This window comes from Cupressus sempervirens, chromosome 9, assembly GCF_028749045.1.
Source record: "Cupressus sempervirens isolate cs-2001-9-10 chromosome 9, ASM2874904v1, whole genome shotgun sequence".
Lineage (NCBI taxonomy): Eukaryota > Viridiplantae > Streptophyta > Pinopsida > Cupressales > Cupressaceae > Cupressus > Cupressus sempervirens.
In genome coordinates, this window is record NC_143126.1 from 542,961,743 (window position 1) to 542,984,132 (window position 22,390).

The following is a 22,390-nucleotide window of genomic DNA, read 5'->3' on the forward strand; positions in this document are numbered from 1 at the left end:
TTGTAGATGAACCATTTGAGGACTTGCTTGATATCATTTGAGGACTTGCTTGGTATAACTCTAAGGGAGATGTAGTGAAGTGGTTAGTAGAATTCTCTAAGGCAAGCTTAGGTATTGCTAATCCAAATCCGATTGAAGATGAGTTGTCTATTGTTTCCCCTTTTCATTTTTTTGAACCAACCTGATATTGCTGAATCAAAGTGTGAAAATAATGCTAAATCTAATGATGCTCTTGAGGTTGGCAAGGGGAATGTACCTTGCATGTATCAAGGAAGTTTCATTGTCCAAGGAAATGAGGCTAATGCCCACCCAAGGTTTGACCCTATGTTTGAAGAAGTGTATTTCTCTAGTCTGAATCATGAAGATAAGGTCTCTGGCCTTTTTAACTATAAGAATCAGATCACTTCGGTTGAAGAAAGTTATATCTATCCTCCTTTCATTAATAAAGATTATCTGGAAAGTGCTCCTGAAAGTTCTAAGGAAGATGAAGTAATCTATGGTGAAGCACGGTTATTTGGATCTCAATGGATACACAACCAACTCTTGAATACCATCAAGAGGATGATTGGAGTCATGTTGTTGTTGTTCATAAGATTTGTGTTAGAGAAACAAAATCAATTGTGGAAGAAAGGCTCCTATTCCTCCCAAACAATAAATGGTTTCACATAAGTCCTTTTGTTACTAGTTTTCTATGGTGAGATTTATCTCACCTCTATACATAGTTAGTTAGCTGCTTTAGTTGTGTGCTTAGCTTAGTTCCCTACTTTCTAGTTTAGTGGTTTCCTTTCCTACTTTTTGTTTTCTTTAATCATGTTGTTTGCCCCTTTTCCCCACCATCTAATTTATTTACAACACCCTATGGTATTTTATGACTCTTTAACCCAATGGATAAGGCACTGGTCTTTGCAACATTCAAGATGTGTCTATTGTAATAAAGAGGAGGGTAATCTATTGCTAGTGTGTTTCTCTTCTTTTGTTTGGTTTGTACAATTTTTTTCTAGTATCTTAAGAGAAATCTAGAGCTCTAGGTTCCTTCTTAGGCATTCACATGCCTAAGTCCCCAAGTTAGAGCCAACTATTGGTGCACTTTTTCACTCCCTTTTTTTAAGCTTCTAGGTTGGGTGTTAATCAAAAGTGAATATCTTTGGGTCCAAGCTAGGTGGCCCTAGGGTGGCTCTTCTTCTCATCTTCCTTATGCCTACTGAAATATCCCCGACAGGATGATTGACTCTTTAAGCACTAAATTTCTTAAAACTTCAGAGGTTTGACATTTCGTCAAACAATTAGCAATCGTGCTCTGATACCACTGAAATAACCCTGACAGGTTATTGCTTACTCCAGCACCAAAAAAACTCTTTATACTTCAGAATAAACTTATTGCTTCAGGATTCCAACATTTTGTCAAGCAGTTTGCAGTCAAACTTGGATACCATTGAGTGAACCTTACTAATAAGACACTAAAGTAACAATACTAGAGAGTAGTTACTCATCAAATACATGAGACAAAGCTAACCCTTATGAATGACGAATTTCCAAGAGATATAACACCCTTGTTTTTTTTTAACAATCAAATTGAAGAATAACAAAGTCTAAAAGAATTACAACTGAGCAATGAAGAACCTGGTAATCGGATAACAGGATTTGATTCAGAGTCATCACCCAATGGTCCACTAGCTCGAGACCAGACTGTCCCCTTACTTATGTCGTTACTGGTTCTTATGGTCAACATTCAGCGTCTTCCATGTTCATGGTGATCCGACGGCTAATGGTGAGAGAATCCTGGTCGGGTTTCGATCTGAAACCGTTCTCCAAAATGGTGATTGTCAAGTGCGTCCAATGGAGATGCCAAACCGGCGGATTGCAAAGGATTAATGTCGGACCAAATATCTCCCTGCTCAATGCGAAACTGATCCGGTATCGGGTGGCCCAGGCGGTACTGAATCAATCTCCTTTGGGTGCCGCTATTATGTGTTGCCTGCGTGTCACTTGCAGTAAAGATGGAAGAAGATTTTCTGCCACTTACTGATTTACAGGTAAAATGAACGACTTCCAATTTGGCAAAAGCTGAGCAGTTCAGTTAGAAAATCTATGGTGAGAGCTCAAGACTTTATATTGCAAATAATGTGCAGGTCGGAGGCGCGGAGTCTGGTTCCGAAGCTGGATCGCTATACTCAATGGAATTCTGACAGCATTATATTACGCTCCATTACACCGTTTATCTTCATTCATTACCTCTTGTACCGACTCAAAGGCACCACTGCAGTGCCTCAAGACTTGATATCTCCAACAACTGCCTTCATTATGAGTACTACTAGAGGTAAACAGAAATACTGTTCAGTTACAATAGAGAAATAGAAAGGAATATTGCTCGGTCATAATATAGAATATCTGCAATGAAATTCCTCCGACCGGGCCCTAGAGCTAATAAAATCTGGCCACGCTAAACCCTTCCATCCGACTCCCTGAGCTGATGCATTCCACGAAACATATACTTCAAACTGCTTCTACAATTTCCACAAATGATTCCGAGTCTCTGCGGCTACTAATTGGCTTGGGATTTGTTTCATGTAAACCTTGGTTCCCCTTCTGCGACTTAGCCGTTGCCTTGGCTCTGATATGAAGAAAGTTCTTACAAACCTGGTTCTCTTCCTTCATGCAATTTTTTAATTGCTAACGGTCTCTATTAAACTGAATCCTTAAATTTGATGTCAAACAATATCCTGCAATAATTCGTGAAATGTCGACTAACCCTATCCTTGTTGATCCTTAAATGAATAGTGATGCAAAAACCATGAAGTTGGCCTTAAGCCACAGATTCTACCCTGATGAAATGACTGAATGTCACCTCCAATCTGCAATAATTCAGATGATATTTCACACCCTCAAAATTGCGTACCGATTGAGAGTTATCGTTCTCAATGGCCAACTGTGACAATTGCGAAAACCCTAGGTTCCACAATGCACCTGTGATTGAATCACAATCTGAAAACAAGAGAGATTATCAACTGCATTATTCGAATGGAGCCTTGGGGTGCCTATTTATTCTTTTCCCTCCATCCTCTCCAGAGACTTCTAGAACCTTTTTGATCTTATCCCTCAAGTGACTTTATTAAATACTCCAAGTCACTTTATTAAATACAAGGTCATCTTTTAATATTTATTTATTTAATTAAAATAACTAATTAGTCGTCCTTGGACAACCATTAATTAAATTAATTAAATCGAACTGTCACCAAAAATTGGGGACATGACAACCATTAATTAAATTAATTAAATCGAACTGTCACCAAAAATTGGGGACATGACACCTACCATGTGAGAAATCAATTCTTTAGGTGATATTAAGAATGGTGGGATGTGACCCGTTGCTACCCTGATGAGAAAAAAATCCTTGAGAATCATCTATATATCAACTTGAAGGAGACAAAACTTCACCAAGTTAGAAGTGCACTTGTATAAGGAAATTCAAAGAATTTCAAGGCCATGGATATCTTTCAGTTGGAAATTTAGAGAAATGTAATTTCCCTAAAGTAAATTCTCCACATAGAATTCTTCTAAGTTGGAGGAATGACTCTACAACTACTTCATGTAATCTGGGACCTCAAGTTTTGGTAGAGGAAAGATCCACATATTTTGGGTAGGTTGCATGGAGAAACTCATCCATTTGAACTATAGAAGTAAAGCGCAATGGATTTCGAGAAATTTTGGGAAAAGAAGTGGGATGGATAGATCAGATGTTTAGCAAAACTATGGATGTAGGAAGAACACTCTACAACTTCCCTTTGTCCCTCAAGATGAAGTCTTTATTTTCTTCTCTGGAGCAAAGGGAGTTCTGAGTTAAAATTCAAACATGATATAACAGCCCCTACATACCCGCAATCATAAATGATTGAGCGTTAATCATCAAGTGAACATGGGAGTCATCGATCTTGTTTAATAAGGAGTTGCACAGGCCCATATAACTTTTGATCCTATTCGTTGATCCATCTACAAATCAAAGGTACTAATTAAATCAAAGTGATTACATGGGAAATTCAAAGTCCATTTAGAAGATGCCACATATCCTACAACACCACAGAGCACTTAGAGGGAAGTTAAAGATCATCAAGATCTAATGGCTCTTGTTCCTTTGCTATTGAAGATGAGAACCAATTAACATTTGTGGGATAATGAGAATTGTTGATTTCATAATGCAAAATTATTACCTTAGATGATCACGTTCATTGATCAAAAGTCAATCTATGGTCAACAATCCATTTGAGAGATAAAAAAGGAAAAGGTTCTTGCTCAATGAACTCTAAAGTTGAATCTTAGTGGTCAATCCAGAAAAGTGGAGGTAAATTAGTGATGAACAATTCTTTTTGGAGCCCAAACTAAGGCAAGTGTGATGGCCAGGTTCTTGGTTCTCGAACTTCATGAAGAACTAAAGTGCTTCAGAGATTAACCTCTTGGACTTAGCCAACATTTGCATAGTTTGTGGTAAATATTCCTTCAAGAATTATTTTTGCAGCTTCTCCAAAGCACAACATGAAGTTAAGAGGTGGAAAGAGATCCAAAATGCTTCTCCCCAAAAGAAAACATTTATAAAGCACTTGGTGTGTCTCAAAAACTTATTTAAAGTGCTCTGCTATGATACTTAAGAAACATAATTCATTGTGGGAAGATATGAGAATAAGTTTGTGCCATAAAAGAAAATATTAGAAGAACTTCAGAATATCATGAAAAGTCCAATGATCTAATAACAAAGGAAATGTGCAGTCTCAGAGATTGGAGAGTTTTGCGTCACTGACACTATAATCATGAAATACCACTGCAAGGATGGATTTGATGATGAACTTAAGATGGGAAGATGGTATTTCTAAGTCCATAATCATGGAAAATTATTGAATGTAATGGTTTCAGTTGGAGGATCACTTCCATTGGTGGGAATGTAGTTGTTTCACTGGCTAAGTAAGGGCTCCCATCCTACCTAGGTCTCCATGCTCAAAATATTTTTTTGTAAGTGAGGATATGCTGAATGTTTTCTAGGAAACATTATGAAGCAAAAATGTCACTATTCTTAGGCACTTCTAGAAGCAAGAATTTTAGTTTAGGAGAAATCCAGATATAGTGCTCCCATGGCAGTGAATGCAGTTGTTTGACTGTATGTTCGTAAGTTTTTCTGGCAAAGTATGTTGGAATGATACTTTTGCTCACTTAAGAATTCTACAGGAGTTCCAAAAGAAGAAAAACATGTAGATGAGTATTACCAATAAGATGCAAAAGAATCACCAGAATGGGGAAGGACTCAAGCTAAAAATCGAAGGCAAGGTCTGAACTGATGAGCAGGTTAATTCAGAAACAAAGTGCCAGCTTGCTAGTCAGTTAATCATCATGTCTTAAAATAGAAAAATCTTACCTCTTCCGCTCATTGAAGTTGTAATTGATAGTTCATTTCCTAGTCTTTTTCTATTCTTAGGATAGATTCTATCTAATCTACTCCATTTTGTATTGATTAAAGTTATAATGGCCAAGTAACAAAGGGCCTATAAATGTAAACTCATTTGAATGAACATCTACATTTTTCTGTGCAATCTTCCCCTAGTAATTGGGACTACTGAGTGAGACTCAAAGTTGTAGAGAGGGTTGATTGATGAAATGATTGAGAATTTTCTAATTCTTGATAGCTTAATGGGGTAAGTAGTTCTTATGACTAATTGTCACTTTAATTATTTCATTGTCACCTTTTTGCCGAGCCATGTGTAATGTCCTGGTTGGGAACCCAAAAGAAATAAACCTAATATGTTACAAAGTTTATTTTTATTTATAAAGTTTATACAATATCAAAGTAACAATGTGGAAGCAATTTACACAAACACAACAGTTACACATGCAATTATAGTATAGATTTCATTCATCAATATTATAATTGCAATTGTAATTATTATCATTTTCATCAATATTTAAATCTAGTTTTTAAACATGCAAAAAGACTCTTGTTAAAATAATTTTTTACTATTTAATCATTTCATGCACACTTAAAGAACTTTTAAAATTAAAATATAATATTGAATTATAATATGTACAATAGTTAATTTTATAATATAATTTTTTACTATTATAATTCCAACTTCTCAAATTAGAATTTTAAAATAAATCTTTTAAACTGGAGTACGTATTTAATTAATTTATAATTAATTAAATATCATTATATTCTAATTTCTCTTTAACCCTAAATTAAGACTTTTAAATTAAAGCACATATTTAATTAGTTTTTTAATCAATTAAATATTCTCATACTTTATTATTATCATTTTCATCAATAATTATTTAATAATTCTAAATATTATATGATTAACCCAAATATTATAATTAAACCATTTACCAAATAAATTATATAGCAAAATCCACATAAAAGCAACATTACCAAAACAGACCAAAACTCAAAACCAAACAAAACAGACAAAGATAAACTCATGGGTTTAAAAAGAGTGGAAAGTCAATTACGAGTCCTCCTTCCAAGACAAGTATTTAGACTATGGCTGGGATCAGACTTGAATATTATCTCCCCATTCTAACCATTGAGTTATTGTGATAGGGCACACTCATCCTAGCAATTCAGGAAAGTCGATGTGTGGTACCTATAATCTATATAAAAGATGAGCATGTGTGTATACATATATGTCTAAGCTAAACAAACAATGGTAGGGAGTGGTGCATCGTGTAGATCCCAACTAGTACGTAACTATGACTCCCTCCCTTAACCACATTAAACACGCTAGACAAAAAAGTAAAATAAACACTTACACCATACACATACAAGTATGGGGTAAGTATTATAATAAATCTTGAGTACAAATCATCACATATTCAAAAATGGAAACTCGTCATTGTGAATATAAAATACTGATCATTTGATATCATCATGAAAGCAACCACATTTACTAACTAAGAACCAATAAAACATCATTAATGTGTTAGTAACCATAATCATCAATCAACATGTAAAATATAATCAACTAAGTAATTCTTTATTGATATACATGTAATCCATGTCATGAAATAATGTCATAATTATAAATACAATATCCTCAAAACTAACACATGCATAAAATAGGCATAAAAGAGTTTGGTAAATATAATGGAAAAACAAACTATGGGTGGACACTGCACCAGGCCTGTTAGTTTGTTTTGAGGATTGCAATGTGAACTAGTTGGGAAGTCACTCATGGTGGGTTTCACATGGACTATGATCCATTTAGGTTGGGAAGCATTCCAGTTTTCATTGTATCTACATTAACTAGTTTAAACGCATGTAGAAGTAGATAGTAGTTTAGAGATAATCCTAAAATCTACCTATGTATTCTATAGTTATAGGTTATTGGTCCTTCCTCTATTGCTCTCAAGTTAAGAGCATGCCTTTAAATTAGTTTTAAGACCAAATTCATTGCAAATATTTGTAGAGAGGAATTGTATGCTTAAACCTCAGGGGTCTTTCATAGAGCCCCTAGCTAGACCCAATCTATTGGTATTAGTTTGTTTCTTTAGTTTTGGGTAAAGAGTTGAGGCTAAGACCAGTTTCAAGAAAAGGACAATCTGCTATCCAATAAAAATTTATTACACAATCATTTTCAAATAAAAGCTTAAAATATTTCCATATGAGAATAATGAACTAGAAGAAGATGATGTAGAACAACACTCCAACTCATCTTAAGACCTTGACCAAACCACACAAATAGATTAATGGAGGTGATAAATTAAGGAAAGAGTGATAAGAATGTGGAAAATGAAATATATACATGTGAGGGGTGGCAGATAAGAAAAGGATTGAATCCTTATTCAACAAGGGCTCTTGAGGAGCTCGAGTCCTTACCTTTGTGTAAAATATATTTTAGATTTGTGTATTGAAGTCTCCACAGATGTATAAATAGATGGTAAATATTATATTTATAAAATCATATTGTTAATAACATAATGTCAATATTAAGATTCTAATAGATATAACAAGAAATTTACTATTCAGTTAAGACACTAAATTGAAATATTTACAATATATTTATGCAAGTTATTAACTAATATAATAAATATTGAAAAAATTAAACTGATTTAAGTATATCATGTGTATTTATGCAAATTATTAACTAATATAATAAATATTTAAAAAAATTAAATTGATTTAAGTATATCGTGCAAAGTTGTCAGACTTGGGAGATTTTTTCTCAAGAAAACATAACATATTACAAATCTTAAAATTTAATTTAATTTTTAAAAAATTATTCTAACTTTAAATTTTAGTTATTAAAATATGATAATGTATTTATATTTTATTAAATTTTGAATTATGTTACACTTTGAATTGTCAAAATCTTAATTTTGTAGCATAATATATATATATATATATATATATATATATATATATATATATATATATGCCTATCAGAAATTGTAGGACATTGGTATTTACAAGCGCGCATTTACTAGTTTAGAGATGTCTTGGCTAAATAAAGTATTTTATTTTTTTCTTTAGTTTAATAATAAATTAACAAAGTATAAATTGTAGTTTTTTACAATATACGCTTACTAATTATTTTAGAATTATACATTAAACTTCTATATAAGCGCGAATTTTAGTTTAGAGATGTCTTGGAATGTATAATTCTAAAATAATTAGTAAACATATATTGTAAAAAACTAAAATTTATACTCTATTAATTTATGATTAAACTAAAGAAAAAAATAAAATACTTTATTTAGCCAAGACATCTCTAAACTAGTAAATGCACGCTTATAAATACCAATGTCCTACAATTTCTGATAAGCTAATTTAAAAAAAGATTTATCGATGACGTTACAAATAGTTTGTTAGCCAACATCGAATATTTCTTTATGTTTTCCAATTTGTCTCTGTTAAAAAGGGTGGACTGCATAAATAGGCGTAAATGTTATTAAATTCATCCTTATCACTTGTTTATTTCTCAGTTGAAAAAAATTAATAAATACCTAAGAAATTGGTCACTGACCAATCTGAAATCAGAAATTTGATTGGTATAATTGATTTAAAAAATATATGCACCAAAACATTAGCTTGTAACTTTGTAATTTTTTCATTAGAATTAATTTGGAAGTAAAAGAAAACAATAATTCTCCACCTTTTAATAAGGCAGGGACTAATAATGAAATTTGATGAAGATAATAATCACAGATGGCTAATTACATAGAGACTTTCATATATTCAAAAACATTACCATTGTTTGATGATTTAATATTGAGTCTGGAATTACCATAAATTAGAGTCTATGGTGAATTGTGGTTGGTTATCCTATATCTTGAATGTTAACTTACGTTGGGCATCGAATGAATAAAGAAAATAACATATTCCATGACTCAAATGGAACTTGATATTTTTTGCATTGGATCATTCATTTTTGGCCTACGATTCGTGCAGTCTATTATAGATAGTTCTAGATCTACCATGTGGATTATTATTGCCATGGGTATTGAAGAATGAAGTCTTCTCTTTAGTGAATCAAATATATTTTACAAAACCTAGTTTTTTGTGTGTAGGCAGTAGTGGGTACAAATTCGAGGCACAAATGAATTAGAAAAATGATCGTCAGGCCTTCACTTATATTTCTTGCATATATATTTTATGAAGTGGCATATCAAGCATTCTCATATATACTAAGAGTATGGAAGATAGAGTATTTTGATGTTATTCTTAAATGTTTGCATCACCACAAATTTCTTTGGGAAACCAAAGTAGGGAGAGAAACATTTTAATAATCATTCTCAACTATACGATGGCCATCCAAAATTATAAGAGCCCATGAATTGCCTTGGGACAGAGAATACACAATATTTGGGAAATCTGCAAGTTTGAAAAATTAATTGTGAACCATGTGAAGGGAGTCATTATCTTGGTAAACATTTCTCCTACACTTTGGTTAAGGAATGATGTTACCCCCAAAAGATGATCTAATAAATAGAAAGTTGCAAAAGAAATAATAACCTCAATATGTCAATAATCAATAAACTAAGTAGAATTAATACTATTAATAACATCAAAATGATATTAATGATTAGTAACTTACTTAAGATGTGATTTAAACTTTTTTCTCGGCATGAGATAAATAAATAAATAAATATAAAATTATTTCTTGAGAACCATATATATTTGGATGGAGTGAAAGATCACCATACATCAAAGAATAGTTATTATAAGAGAGCATGGCATTGTGGAAAGCCAAGGAATTAATTAATTGGGAAGCAGGATGTCATAAAAGATAACACACTTAATCATTTGCAAATAAAAGCTATAAATATTTCCATGTCAGATTAAGAATTAGAGGATGCTCTAGAACAACACTCCGAGTCATCTTAAGACCTTGACCAAAGCACACGCACAAATTAATGGAGGCAAGGAATTAACAAAAGAGTGATAAGAATGTAGAAAGAGAAATTATACACATGAGGGGTGGAAGATAAGAAAAGGGTTGAATCCTCATTCAATAATAATTATAAAATGAAAGTAACAAGTTAATAAGGAAATCAAAATCATTTAAGGTTGCCATGCTTTGGATAATTGTGGAGTGTGTGTGTGTGTGTGTGTGTGTGTGTGTGTGTTAAAAATTTGTGTCCACATAAGAAGTATGTGTATGATTTTTAAGAAATAATATATTTATCAATCTCCCACCTATTAGACAAATCAAGAAACATGTTGGTGTTTATATTTTTCATTTGACAGAGAGGCTTGGCGGCTTGATGATGTAGTTGAGTCATAACAATAGTTAAGGTTTTCTAGAAAATGGTGTCTTTTCTTATGCCTCATTTAATTGTTGCCTCTTGTCATGTGGTTTAGTTGGTTATGCAGTTGGGAGACAATTGTAACTAAATGCGGTCAAAGTTATTTGAGTTAGTTTGATAGTTTATGTGTGAATCAAAGTCTTGTATTTATTTTGAGAAGTAAGATATGATACGAGGATGTCAAAGTCAATTTCTTCATTGGAACTAGTGATGTCATGACAATGATTCTTTACTAGGATAATTCTAAGTAGAAATATGGGTTTGAACTGGTTGAGTTTATAGATGTTCCTTGTAGTGTAAAGAGAGATAGCACTTCTTTCTTAAAGAATAAGATATTATTGTTAATTTACAATATGATCAAGAGACACAACAAGTAAATAAACAAGAAGATAATATTTTACTTATTTATGAGGAAATATTTAACTATTTTTGAGGAATTAAAGGCACAAGCCCAAATCACATAGGAGATTTCTAGATGGAAGCTTGTCCTAGAAATTACTGCTAGCTATAATGTAGAGGACTATTCAAGGGTATTCTACAGCCAAAATACATTAGCCATCATTATTTCCTTAAGTGGGTGTTGATTTTGAAACAAAGTCAATATGTCTCATCATTCAATTTGTTGTTTGCGCATATTCTAGACATATATGGAGATCAAAATCTAGAAAGAAATTGCTAAATTGATCAAAAATAAAAAGATTAAAGAAGTTTGAGGAGGATGCTTAAATCTTTAAGGTGATTGGGAAAGATTAATATGGGTATATAACTAGAGTAGGAACACAAGGATCATCCTGAGAGCACTAAATAGTAATACAATCATGGATATTCGTCTACAAGTGGAAGTGATGTTCTTTTCAAAGCTATTGAACTAGACCATTCAATGATTCAAATTAGTTGAAAACTCTATAATAATGAAGTATGTGGGAATTCTACATTGTGGGTGGGTGAATAATTACCTTAAGAAATGTTTCATTCCTCATTGGAGGAATTTTTTGATTTGATGGATGTAATGGGCACCCCTGGATGTCCCAAAAAACTAAACCAAATTGCTGAAAGGAATTATATCAAACAGTTTGCATTCAACTTCTTATTTCTCCGTTTAATGTTTTAAGCCCCTTATAATTCTGGAAATCAAACATTTATTGTTTGTTGTGTTTCGTGCATGGAATTGGTATGATACAACATAAACAAGAAAGCAACTACAATGATATGCAAAGTGGAAATGAACTGCTGCTAATAAAATGTTATTTTCAGAATTCATAAAATCAAATACATAGCAGATTTATCAACTCACTAATTACTTCAGCAATATTGTCATAATACTCCAGCCCATGCTTACGAACTTGCTGCTACAATACTTTGTCCTCCAATCAGTCCACTACCTTCATAATACCATTCCCTCCAAGCGGCATAAGCGTCGGACAAGTAGTGAAGAAGATATGAGCAAAATATCAAATCTGCCTGTAGCCGGAAATGCAACTAAACTGCCTGATAATGAAGCCAATAAGAAAGAATTCCAAAGGCCAAACCCCAAGGGAATGACGTCTAGAATGTTACAAGAGAGGATAGACGTCCTCAAATGCCAAAAACAAAGCTGCAACTCACACACCAATTTCTTCTCATATTCAACCTGTCTAATGAAACCACAAATGCTTCCTTTTATTCTATTCCCACGGGTCCCCTCAACTCATATGGGCAATGTGGGATAAAAGATGTGTAATATAAAACATATATTAAAATACCCCTTATGTCTCCCTTGGGTACACATCACCATAAAATAAATATTAAAGTAACACTTTAATATTTTACAATTAAATTAGACGTTACTTTAATAAAACTTCAGGCATTAAAATGTATTAGCAATCGGACTCTGAATAATGCGAGTGATAGCTCATCGGAAAGCTCTCACCGAGGAGTATCGAATCCAATCACCAAAATTGACCTGCACTGTGTCCTGCCGACTTACTAAAAATAGTAAGTATGCCTGAAACTAAGTAAATCAACTTCGTTTTGGCCCAAACTAGAAATGACTAGGCCAAAACACTCCAAGATCCCATTAAACCCTTTGTTAGCCCTCGGGACCATGTAGAACAAGGCTAACGCGCACACACTTGATCAACTGCTAAAATGGGGACATTACAGTCCGTCCCCCTTGAAATTGCTTGTCCTCAAGCAACCTCAGTCCAGCCTGCTGAATAACCTGCTCACTCTCCCATGTAGAATCTTCCTCTGGCAGGTCTTTCCATTTGACCAAATACTCCTTCACTATCCTGTTTCTAAGCTTCCTCTCTCTGGTATCCACAATAGCCTCAGGTACTAACACAAGCTTCCCCTCCTCATCCAAAGGGGGTAAATCTGCAGAAGGCACTACACTCTGACCAATGGCTTTCTTAAGCCTAGACACATGAAACACATTGTGCACTCGATTGCCCTCTGGAAGCTCAAGCTCATAGGCGACTTTGCCCACTTTGCGAATCACCCTGTAGGGACCATAAAATCTAGGTTTCAACTTTTCAGCTCCGCTCTTCTTGAGCGATGACTATCTATATGGTTGTAGCCTCAAGTAAACCATATCCCCTACCTCGAAGCTACGCTCTATTCGGTGCTGATCAGCATACAATTTTTGTTGATTCTGGGCCTGTTGTATATTCTCTTTGAGTACTTTCAGGATGTCCTGACTATCCTGCAATAAGTTTTTGGCTTTGGGCACTCTACTGTCCCCCAAAACTAAATCCATGAAGCTAGGTGCTTCATAACCATAGAGTGCCATGAAAGGAGTCATCTTGATGGACATATGATAAGTGGTGTTATAACAATACTCTCCCATATGCAACCATCTGATCCAAGCCTTTTGTTGTGTAGTTACATAGTTCCTCAAATATCCTTCCGCCCATTTATTCACAATCTCTATTTGCCCATCTGTTTGCGGATGATAACTAGTGCTAGGTGTAAGATCTGTACCACACAACCTAAACAACTCTTGCCAAAAAACACTCATAAACTTACTATCCCGGTCGCTGACAATGAATCTAGGTAGCCCATGTAACCTGAATATCTCTTTAAAGAAAAGATCTGCCACCTGTGCTGCTGTGTAAGTGGACGGAATAGCAAAGAAGTGAGCAAACTTCGTCAAGCGGTCCACCACCACATAGATGCAATCCCTTCCTTGCACTCGGGGTAAACCAGTGATGAAGTCCATCGAAATACTTTCCCATTTCCTATCAGGAATGGGCAAGGGCTGTAATAAACCTGCAGGAAATGTGTGTTCTCCCTTATTCTGTTGACAAACCATACACTCCCTGACATACCTCTGAACATCATCCTTGAGCCCTTTCCATGAAAACCGCTCTCGGATCTGCCTGTAGGTCTTGAAGACCCCCAGATGTCCTGCTGTGGGTGCATCATGAAATGCCTTCAATATCGCCTCTCTCAAATGTGATGACGGAATCAAATAAACCTTGTCCTGAACTCTGATCAATCCATCTATCACCTCATAGCGATCATCCTGTATGGTACCTGAAATCAATCCAGAAGCCCAAGCATCTCCGACATACTCTGCTATAATCCGATCTCTCCAATCTCCTGAAATCTCTGCCAGAGCACATAAGTGAGGTCTCCGAGATAAGGCATCAGCCACCACATTTTTCTTACCTTTGACAAACTCTATGTCAAAGTCATAAGCCTGCAATTTAGTCACCCATTTTTATTGCCGGTCATTAAGATCACGCTGGCTCATGAAGTATTTAATACTGTTGTGATCAGTCTTGATCACAAAACGTCCACCTACCAAATATGATCGAAATTTGGCCAATGCATGCATTATGGCCAACATCTCCCGGTCATAGACAAAATAACTTTTCTCAACTCCTCGGAGCTTCCTACTCTCGAATGCAATGGGATGCTTCTCCTGCATCAATACTGCTCCAATCCCATCACCTGATGCATCACAATGAAGCTCAAAAGGCTTTGTGAAATCCGGTAGAGCTAGAACTGGACATGAAGACATTACCTGCTTGAAATGCTCAAAACACCTCTGTGCTGCCCCTGTCCACACGAAGGCTCCTTTCCTGGTAAGAGCTGTCAAGGGTGTAGCAATCTGTGAGAATCCCTTAACAAACCTTCTATAAAAACCACATAAACCAAAGAATCCCTTAAGCTGTGTAAGGTTTGTGGGAGTAGGCCACTCTACAATAGCTCTAATCTTTTCGGGATCAACCCGAACGCCATCTGCACTAATGATATGCCCCAGGTAAAGGAGCTCAGTCATGCCAAACTCACATTTAGATTCCTTGGCATACAATGACTCTCTCTCCAGAATAGATAACACCTCCTCCAGATGATGTAAGTGCTCCTCCTAGGTCTTACTGAAGACCAAGATGTCATCAAAGAATATCAAGACAAATCTCCTCAGTTGCTTCCTGAATACCTGGTTCATACAACTTTGAAATGTAGCAGGTGCATTGGTTAGACCAAATGGCATAACCATGAACTCAAAGTGGCCATAGTGACATCGGAAGGCTGTTTTCTCAATGTCCTTTGCTCTCATCCTGATCTGATGGTATCCGGATCGCAAATCAATTTTGGTGAAGAAGCATGCCCCATGCAACTCATCAATCAGCTCATCAATCCTAGGAATGGGATACCTGTTTTTAATTGTTTTCTTATTCAGTGCCCTGTAATCGATGCACATGCGCATTGTCCCATCCTTCTTCTTTACCAATACTACTGCTGAAGCAAAAGGGCTCTTACTGGGCCTGATATGCCCCATCTCCAACAAATCCTTAATTGCCTTCTCTATCTCATCCTTGTGTTTCTTAGGATGACGATAGGGAGTAATCATAACTGGTTTGGCTCCCTCCTCGAGCTCAATAACATGTTCCATCCCTCTGTCAGGAGGAACCCCATGAGGAATATCGCTAAATACTTTAGCGTGTCTATCAAGTATCTTCTGGACATCTAGTGGATGACTCTTTTCTTGTGGCTCTGGTGAAGTTGGCATAATGTGGCACTCTGCCACCCACTCTATGTCATCATGACGAAAAAGTCTCTGCATTCTCCTCAAGGACACTATTCTGCAACCTCCATCTGAAAGCCCTCTAAGTACCACAGTTCTCCCCTCATGCTGGAATCTCATCTCCAATTTTGCTAGATTGAGTGTGAACTCAACTAGTGAAGCCATCCATGTCATGTCGAGGATGACATCATAATCTCCCATGTCCACAACATAGAACTCATCTTCCAACTCGTAGCCATCTCCAAACCTGATGCGAAGATTAGATATCTTCCGAGTGCATAATAACTTATCACCGTTAGCCACCATGACTCTAAACCCATCATGCTCCTCTGTCTGTAACCCTCTCCTGGCTACCAACTGTGCATCTATGAAGTTATGTGTAGCCCCAGTGTCAATAAGAGATATCACTTTCTGCCCCTGGATAGTACCCCTGACCTTAAATGTGATTTCCTTTTGGGCCCCTGTCAAGCGTGCCAACGATCTATCATCCTTAGGAATGTTGCTCTCCTCTATAGTGTTACCCTCATCTAAATCGGAGTGCTGATCCTCCCCTTCTGACTCTGACTCTTCTGCTGAAAAATACTCCATTTGATTTGCCTTAGCCTTGAGAGAACATTTATGAGATAAGTCCCAAGGCTCTCTACAATGGAAGCACAGCTTCTTCTTTCAAAGTTCATTCAAGGTTTCATTGTCTAGTCCTTTTGATCCTTCTTTGGGTTTGCTATACTCTTTCTGAAATGATTTTTTGTCTTTGTCCTTGCGGTAGGAAGAATCTGTTGAATGGTTTTTTCCTTTGTATACCGAAGGGGCTAAATCTCGTGCCTTTTTAGTTGCTTCAGCTAACGTGAGTGGATCATGTCCCTTCACCCAACCTCGTAATGGATCAGCAAGACCATCACAAAATAACACCACCAATCTCCTAGGAGAGATATCAGTAACAAGTACAGACAAGCGCTGGAACTCGGCAATGTAAGCATCCACAGAACCTGACTGTTTTAACTGTGCTAGCTCCTTGAAATGTAACTCGGGATCCTTAGTGTCAAATCTCCCAATCAATGTTTCGGTGAATTCCTCATAAGATGTAATCTGATTATGCCCCAAAGTCACCATGCCATGATGCCACCATTCATGTGCAACGCCATCCAAGTGCATAGCCGCAACTTGATAGCCTCCTCCTCAGGCATAGGATTAAGCTGCAAGTATGTATCTACCTTCTGCACCCAAGCTCGTGCAGTCATCTTCCCTGAAGCATCATAATAAGGTAAAGAAAGTTTTCCAACTTTCTTCCTCAGCTCAAAGTTTTGATTCCTCCCTCCTGCTTTAGGCATGTGTCTCATCCTCAAGTCCATATAATCTGTAAGAGAAATATCCGCCTGAAACTCTGGTCCACTAGCCTCCCAGTCCCTCCTGAACTGATCCTGTAACTCGGTAATCTGCGGTTCGTTTACTGGATGAACCGGATCTCTGGGTGGAAAAGTGGGTAGAAGAGGTCTCGAGCTCACAGTCCGTGTTGGGCGTGCAACGTGTCTAAAGTTATCAGCCTCATTCCCATTGTTGCCGTGTCCATTATTACCATTAATGTTATTCTCAGGACCATTGTTGTTGCCTTGGCCTTCATGGTTATTGTTTCCCCCGTTGTTATTGTTTCCCTCGTTGTTATTGTTTCTGTTTTTGGCATCACCTGGATTAATATTGACACCCATCTGTCTAGCCATGAGCTGCAACATCATGTCCATTCGCCTATTTTGCTCCTGCTGCATACGCTGCCCCTGCTCTAATGTATCCAGTAACTGTCGAAATAGTACCTCCCCTTGATCTGGACCAGCATTTCTGCCTCCGCCTAATCCTGTATTCCTGTCATCTCGATCACCCATATTATTGTCCTGATCACAGAATATCTCCTCTGTGTCTGTATGGTTGAATTCAATATCCCCCTGCACGGATGTACTAGATTGTTTGCTTTGCAAGTCTGAAATCCTATTTTGTCTTGCTCTGGTATCGCGGAAATTATAAGACCCCTATCGCATGCTCAAACATAAATGCTTAGCCTGTGTTTTTTTTTACTTACTTTTTCCCTCTATCCGACTGTTCCAAATTCCCTATAAGACCTCCACAGGATGGCAAGACTTATAGCTCTGATACCACTATAATGGGCACCCCTGGATGTCCCAAAAAACTAAACCAAATTGCTGAAAGGAATTATGTCAAACAGTTTGCATTCAACTTCTTATTTCTCCGTTTAATGTTTTAAACCCCTTATAATTCTGGAAATCAAACATTTATTGTTTGTTGTGTTTCGTGCATGGAATTGGTATGATACAACATAAACAAGAAAGCAACTACAATGATATGCAAAGTGGAAATGAACTGCTGCTAATAAATTGTTATTTTCAGAATTCATAAAATCAAATACATAGCAGATTTATCAACTCACTAATTACTTCAGCAATATTGTCATAATACTCTAGCCCATGCTTACGAACTTGCTGCTACAATACTTTGTCCTCCAATCAGTCCACTACCTTCATAATACCATTCCCTCCAAGCGGCATAAGTGTCGGACAAGTAGTGAAGAAGATATGAGCAAAATATCAAATCTGCCTGTAGTCGGAAATGCAACTAAACTGCCTGATAATGAAGCCAATAAGAAAGAATTCCAAAGGCCAAACCCCAAGGGAATGACGTCTAGAATGTTACAAGAGAGGATAGACGTCCTCAAATGCCAAAAACAAAGCTGCAACTCACACACCAATTTCTTCTCATATTCAACCTGTCTAATGAAGCCACAAATGCTTCCTTTTATTCTATTCCCACGGGTCCCCTCAACTCATATGGGCAATGTGGGATAAAAGATGTGTAATATAAAACATATATTAAAATACCCCTTATGTCTCCCTTGGGTACACATCACCATAAAATAAATATTAAAGTAACACTTTAATATTTTACAATTAAATTAGACGTTACTTTAATAAAACTTCAGGCATTAAAATGTATTAGCAATCGGACTCCGAATAATGCGAGTGATAGCTCATCGAAAAGCTCTCACCGAGGAGTATCGAATCCAATCACCAAAATTGACCTGCACTGTGTCCTGCCGACTTACTAAAAATAGTAAGTATGCCTGAAACTAAGTAAATCAACTTCGTTTTGGCCCAAACTGGAAATGACTAGGCCAAAACACTCCAAGATCCCATTAAACCCTTCGTTAGCCCTCGAGACCATGTAGAACAAGGCTAACGTGCACACACTTGGTCAACTGCTAAAATGGGGACATTACAATGGATATGGACCTTCATTGGAGCAATTTATATCAAGGATGTTGATGTACAAATAAGAATTTATTATCTTTGAGTATTAAACTTGCTTGTTTATTATAGTCTCTTGCTTATATTTATGAATAATAAGGTTCATGTGCCTTGATGTACTCTTGTTCTATTCTTTGGTCTCTAGGAATGCTCTTGCAAGAAGAGAAAAATGGTGCACTAGGTATGCTGCCAAGGCATTAGTGTAGGACTCGATCTATGAGTTTTTTGAGAAAAACATATTTGATGATTGCGATTATGTGAGTAGAGTATTCTTCCATTAAGAGGGAGTTTGAAAGTTCTTCAAAGGTAATGCATGAGCTCAAAAGATTGATATTAAGAGGGAGTCTAAAAATATATGTGTATGATTGTATGATTTTGATGGACCTACCCCTATGTACATCATGAGGAAGTGATGACTTGTCACCAAAAAGTCAAAACATTGATATCTGATTTAGGGCGAGTCTAAAAATTATCTTAGGCATCATTCGATGAAGAGAGTTTCTAAGGGAGCCACAAGAGGATTTGGCTTCCCAAAATCTTTGTTTAGAGGGAGAAAATTTTGAGGTGAAATTCCTTGTAATGCATTCTTCTCTATGAGAGATAAGTTTAAGGTGAAAGCCCTTGTTCCACCCTCTAGGAGCAGCTATGGTGTACCCACTCTTTGACATGGTTCATGATGGATATCATGTGAGTTTCTACATGATTCTGTTGGAAAACATCATGAGTGGTGACAATATTTCTTTAATTTTTGTGTTATGAGGTCACTATTGTAAGATGACGATCTTAATAATGACTTGAACAATTATCTTGATGGATTGCATTAAGTTGTTATCTTAGAATATTCTAGAGTTCATGATAATGAATGTATCCTTATAGACTATAGTAAGATTGTTGTCCTAGAATGTGTTGGAGACCATGATACTATAATTGTTGTTCTTGAGTTCTTGATCTATTATCATGATAGAATACATTAACTTGTTATCCCAAAATGTGTCAAAAATCATGATAAGTAATATCATGATAGACTACATTAAGTTGATGTCCCAGAGTGTATCAAAGATTGTGATACTTGTCATAATGGAGACTACTTTGTTGTCCCTAAGATCAAGGTTGTTATTTGATAAAGTACATTCAGTATTGTCTTAGAGTGTGCCAAAAATGAGATAAATCATATCTTTCTAGGATATGATATTCTTGTTGATAGACATCTAGGTGTATTTGCTAGTGTGCATATCATAAGAATATGAGATTTCTAAGATTTATCAAAAATCGGATCACTATTTTATGAGATGATCGTAATCCTCCCTCAAAATCATGATACTTTTGGAAACTACAATTGTAACAATTATTATGTTGTCATTGGTGTCAAACATATTGGTAAGATATAATGTCAAACTTATTGGAGAGACATTTACTAACAATGTAGAGTGTCATATCATTTGATTGATGAAGAGGATTTGAAAATAAGAGATAGCAAGGTAAGCTAGTGGTGTTTATAAGTGATGAGAAGTTGGGTATTGTGAAAATACAATGGGCACTTGATAAGTTAGTACCTAACAAGATATTGTGTTGTTCAATCAATACATGAAGTGGAGAACACAAATGGAAGAAGCTTAGAGTTGAAACAAGTGAAAAGGATAAGCTTGACTATGTATCAACATTGGTCGGTCAATGAAGGAGCTAAAGTAGAAGATTAATGAATTTATGTAGAAGCCAAAAAAATTAGTTTGAGTTGAGTGTTAACTATTGCCAAGAAAATGTATGAAATTTTTTTACTAGCGACCGAGAATAGTAATAGCCGAATGATCCTATTAATGTTGATCAAGACATAACAATCTATGTTGAGCTACACACTAATGACTAAGCATAAGAACACACTAATTTCTAAGTGACAACAAAATTTATAGTTTGATAAAGAAATGAATTCGAGGCTGACACAGTTGAAATTTTGAATTAGTCAAAGCACGTGGAAGATAAGGATTGGTGATTTGATGTATTTAATGCATGAGGAGAGTTTGTTAAGTGATTAAAGGTAAGAAATTGATTAGAAGTTTCTGGAAGGAGAAGGAGAACAAAATGATGGAAGGATTCAATGAATCTGACCTAACCCTGAGATCAACAATGATGTTTAAGTGGAAAAAGATCAAAATTACTTATTTAAGGAGGCATAAGGGATGTTTTCTAAGGTTGGTTCGTTGTTGATTGATGATATTAAGGAGAAGTTGTGAAGAACATAACAACAATGGTGATGTGTGAAGAGTTTTGTGAACAATGATTGCTTGAGGAGATACCAAGAAGATCAGTGATGGAGATGATAATGGAGGCTAGTCAATGAACCAGAAAATGAGCGAATGAATATCTAAATTTTCAAAGTGATTTGTACTTTAAATATCAAACCTAATGTTGCATTCTAACCATTGTATCAGTCAAAATCCTTTAATCAAGATTGACCTAACAACCATTTTGTAAATCCTTTAATCAAGGTGACATTCTAATGGAATGATCCAAAGTCCTCTAACAAGGCTACTCCTAATAGGGTGATTAAATAATTTAATGGGGTCACATTTAATAGTGTGTTGTATAACCTTTAATAGGGTTGGCTCTTAACCAAAGTTGCTTCAGAGGAGTGAAAAATTGGTAGCATGTTACTTGGTGGTTTTTCCCAAATTAGGTTTCCACGTTAAATTCTAGTGTCAAAGTGTTATTTACATGTGTGGATTTTATTGTTATGTATGCTATATTTTTATAGTAGTTTATTTTACTAGAAGTTGTCACCTATAGGAAATAGAGAGCTAAGAAATTGCATGAAAAGTTAAATTGCTGATGATATGCTATATAGAGACTGAGTTATTTTATGAAATCAATTAATCTATTTGAAGTTAGTAAAAGTTGAATTGGTACATTTGGACCTAATGATAACTAATTCACCACACCCCCCCCCCCACCCCACTCTCTCACTTATTCTAAAGCATTATAACACTTGGTATCAGAGCTTTGGTACTTGTAAGGAAAGTTTGAAGGACTTATAGCCAAAAATCAAGATGTACAAGAGAGAGATACCTAAGCTAAACAAGGAAAACTTCCTAGCATGGAAAAGGCTAGTTAGATTACACTTATCTGGTATTGGAGATTCTACTTCATACTACTTGGAAAATGAATACATTGAGGAACTTAGACCTATAACTGTTTAACAAATGAAAGAGAAGTAGGAGCACAACTAGATGATGATTAGACTTGTAGCAGCCCTGAGTTATGCAGAGTTTGATGATGTGAAGGAATGCACTTC

The 22,390-nt window shown here is 35.7% G+C and overlaps 1 pseudogene; it reads right to left on the minus strand.

Moving 5' to 3' along the window:
- Window positions 1–1,762: 1,762 nt before the first annotated feature.
- The window catches only part of LOC149539783 (carotenoid 9,10(9',10')-cleavage dioxygenase-like), a 65,291-nt pseudogene continuing 44,663 nt past the window's right edge, over window positions 1,763–22,390 (minus strand).